Below are 4,436 nucleotides of genomic sequence, written 5' to 3' on the forward strand. Positions count from 1 at the left end.
TGCTTTCATTATGCGCTGATTGGAATGATTTTATTGGCCAGGCACTACTAACCTTAACTATTGATGCGCAATTGGCAAACATACCAGAAAGCAGAATTGGGGATGTGGATGTGAATAGTAGGGGCAATAGGATACAGTGGTCTGAATGCAATCTCGAGATGTCAATTGGAGGAATCAAATCATTGGTTAGACATGCCACATGTGTCACCTTATACTGTAGTGGACTGGATTACTACAAGTAAGGCCCTCTGTTTGCTGATTGGGGATACACACATGCACAAAGAGAATAGGATATATGCCAGCACATATGATGAGGACATTTGTGAAGCTAAGGGGACCTTTAGAAACCAACTTAGGGAAGTGAATAAACTGCATGGCTGGGGATTTGAGGGACAACTCCAAAGAAAGTGGTTACAAAATAAATATAGCGTGCTTGCATCGGCTGCACATATACTAAAATTGGAACGATAAAGAGAAGATTAGCTTGGCCCCTGCGCAAGGATATCACGAGAATTCGTGAAGTGTTCCATATAGAAAGAAAATAAACAAACAAAATATATATAGCAACTAGGTAAACCGACATTGGTCTGCAGCAAATAATGCGCAATGGCAGGGCTTGTATGAGATACAGAGAGCAGGAAACTATAAAACATTCTGCCAGTTATTTAACAAAGCCAAAGGGTTAGAAATCATACTTAACTATGAACGCCAATAAATGAGACCGATTGGGTAAACTATACAAGTTGGAAATACGATCTCACATCAAGGAATGCAAGGATTGGCGGAAAGGCAGATGCACTTCCTCTGAATTTCAATAAGGAGAGCTTTCCAGACTCTATCTGAAAACTATCAAAATCTAAAACGCCTGAAGGCCTCGCAAATATTGCCCTAAAAACAGAATCCCGTTTAGAGGAGGCTTTTGGGGCTCTCTCAGAGCACTCTGATCGAAGCTATGAGTTGGGCTTTACATCTTTGCACATGCTTATACAAAGAGGTGTAATGTGTATTAAAGCTTGAAAATTGCTTTTAAGTTACAGCAGGATTTTGATGTGGACATTTAGTCCACGTAAATAAACAGGAATGTGATTTAGTTTGACCAACAGTGTGTAGGGTTTATTGAATTTGTGGCTCTTATGATCACTTAGCAATGAAATCATAGCATACTAATGGAAATAATATTTAGATGTAGCGTTGTTTCCCGTGTTTTGAATCAAGGAAAAGGACACCCCCACCACATGTGAATATTACAAACGTTCAATGTTACAGCCGGTCATGGGAATATCTTAGCCCAGGTATGAGAACTAATAACTGCAATGATTTGAAGGGATTATTGGAACTCTCAGAGTAGATCAGGTGGTAGGAACAAGACGAATACCAACGATTTTTTGCACAATAGTTTTTTGCAAGTTCAATTATGACATTGTCAACTTATGAAATCACATATGGTAATTTTCCCTATAGGTAGCAGGGATTATCCCATGACTGGACATGAAATCTGACAATTCACATGCATAACCACGCTATATAATGGGTAAGATATCTAATTATTATGGGCAGATGATCACAGTTATTTACACCCAACCAACACATGATTTTTATCAATGATTCGATAATATAATTGTTGTTCTTCTTTTTTCTTTTTTCTTTCTTTGTGTTTTTTTCTCTGAATCCCACAAACCTCCTACCCCTCTCCCCTCCCGAACATGGCCATCTTTTATTTTTTGGGTTCTTTCTTTAATTCATGAATGAATTAACAATGACTTTCAATTGTTGCTTTTGAATTTTCATGGTTCAAATGAATACTTTCTCTGTATTTTGTATTTTGTATTTTTCATTTTTATTTTTTGCTAATTGTTCTTTAAATTGATTGTACATGAATTATAATAGCCCTGATTTGAAAAAGACGTTGGATACGTCGAAACACGTGTTATCACCATAGGGCAACATCTTTTAAGATAAATCGACAAATATCAATTTCAAATTGAAGTCGTGTGATTTTTTCCAATTAATGGATTTCTCAATTATTTCTTCCGGGCGCAGGAGCACTTCTCAAGGGTAACCAACTTCTGTGTATTAAAGCTTTGACACAGCCGCTATGTCTGCCACTAAGCTTGCTGGGCTCTATCATAAAACATAATAACAATAGGACATTAAATAGCCACAAAGAAATACATGAAACATATTTTCAGGAAATAAGGTGGAATCCTTGCTGGTGGTATGGATACACCCAGCTAAAACATATTATCAGAGCTATAGAATGGGACTGGGTTTGTAATCAGGAACACATGAACCACTTGAAAAGCTTAAGAACCATTGCGAGGTAGAATTTTAATTGTGTGAAACCTCAGGGATACCTACTACATTTTCCCACTTCTTGTTCTAGAAGGACACTGTTACTCATTAGATTCAAGCGGCTCATAGCAGTTGCTGTGTGTGGTAGCTGGGTTGGTATTGATCTCTCTAATCGATACTGGCCGTTGTGTAAGTACAAGAATTAGTGATTCATTAACTAACTTGTACAAGCTGCATTTGAGGAGAATATTCCACTCTAAGGACGGTCTCCGAATGTGCCAATTTTGGCTACACTGTGGGCCTGATCACGACTTTGGCGGTAACCCTTAAATCTGGCGGTAGCGCTATTACCGCTGGATTTAAGGGTCCGCCAAATCAGGACTTTGGCGGGTCTCGCCCCAGCTCTGAGCTGTGGGGAAATTCACTGAAAATTCACGCAATTACCGCCGGCGGGAAATCTGCCGGCGGTAAGAGCGCGAAAATTGGGAATGGGGCATTCCCAAATGGGCTCAATGGGGAATGGGGATTAACATTACCACCAAACTCGTGATCCGCTATTAGTGCCGGGGAGTTCGGCAGTAGGGCTAATACCGTCGGCGGTAATACCACCGGCGTTACCGCCAAAGTCGTGATCAGGCCCTGGATTTCTCTAAATTGTGTTTATCGATTGCTCTAGGTAGAATGTGTCTAATTTTTGGTAAAGAGTTGGAAAAAGACAGAATCCACATTCACTGCTAGTGATGCGCTCACTCAATAATGATGCACATGGGGCAAGGCTGCTCTTTTACTTATTGACATGAACTATTGACAATTGACTGAGATGATCAAATGTTGATATTTTAAAGATAAAAGTAAGATATAGGCTGCTCTTATGTATGTGAACTTTGTATATGAACTATTTGAAGTGTATAATTGATTTTGATTTTAATTATCAGAATGCTACAAATTGTGTAACGTTTATGACAGTCTGAGAATGTTATTGTTTAAACTGTACCAAACTTAAATTAAATAAAAACAAGGTAAACAAATCTCTCTGCATATATTTGATAAAAACAAGGTGTTGTGATTTGAATTAAATCATCCCCCTCTATGTGAACGAAGGTAATATGTTTGATATGTCATGCATTTATTTTTGCATATGTTATATGCCTTTAATTAAAAATGCATTCTTCTACATTTTGATTTCTTTAGTTTTGTTTATTTGTTTATTTGGGGGACCAGGACCAATAAAGCAACATTGAGAAAACCATAAGAAGCCCCTCCCTTTCACTCAGTGAAACCACTTTGCTTGGCCTGTGGCCTAGCCCAGTGGCTACTTTGTCCCGATGCATGTCCGTGGGCTACTAGTCATGGACATGGACACTTTGCTTGGCCCATGAACTTTAGGCACAGTTTTAGCCCATATTGCATCAAAATTCCACTATCCAAATACAATTCATAGGTTTCTTACATCCACCTATTTGAGCCCCATGCCCAACACAATTACACAGCATATATTAAACATGGCTACCTTTACTTCATGCACTAACGTTTATCAAAGTCATTAAACATAATACAGGGTAATTCATAGAATTTCGCAGAAAAGTGTCGCAAGCGGCTGGCGCAGAGTGTCCGCGTGCGATTGTCTGCGCCAGGCACGTGCGCTAAAACCGATTTCCGCGCACAGCGTATTCATGGATTTTAGGCTCCCAAACCAGCCGTGGCGCAGAGTATCGCAGCGACCCTGCAGCAGCGCCAGTAACGCCCCCAAGAACGCCCTCGCGCAAGGAAAAGCCATCAAAATCGCTAAATCATCGCAAAGGGCTGCGCTAACCCTGGACCAGTTTACAGGGCTGCCAAACAAGGAACGCAAAGCGGCTAACGTTCATATCAGGGGTACGCGGGAAGTTTTACACGCGATTAGCCAGGGTACGTGTATTACAGGGGTACGCGGGAAGTTTAACACACGATTGGCCAGGGTACGTGTATTAGAGGGGTATGCGTGAAGTTTTACACGCGATTAGCCAGGGTACGTGTATTACAGGGGTACGCGGGAAGTTTAACACGCGATTGGCCAGGGTACGTGTATTAGAGGGGTACGCGTGAAGTTTTACACGCGATTAGCCAGGGCACGTGTGTTACAGGGGTACGCGGGAATTATCACA

The 4,436-nt window shown here is 40.6% G+C and overlaps 1 non-coding gene across 1 annotated transcript; it reads left to right on the plus strand.

Annotated features, from left to right (window-relative positions):
• Positions 1–429: 429 nt before the first annotated feature.
• On the plus strand, positions 430–536 carry LOC138565212 (U6 spliceosomal RNA). Its single transcript, XR_011301114.1, has one exon. It is a non-coding gene; the product is annotated as a U6 spliceosomal RNA (small nuclear RNA).
• The last annotated feature ends 3,900 nt before the right edge of the window (positions 537–4,436 follow it).

Source organism: Ambystoma mexicanum, chromosome 1q, assembly GCF_040938575.1.
Source record: "Ambystoma mexicanum isolate Mex_15411 chromosome 1q, UKY_AmexF1_1, whole genome shotgun sequence".
In the NCBI taxonomy this organism is placed as follows: Eukaryota; Metazoa; Chordata; class Amphibia; order Caudata; family Ambystomatidae; genus Ambystoma; species Ambystoma mexicanum.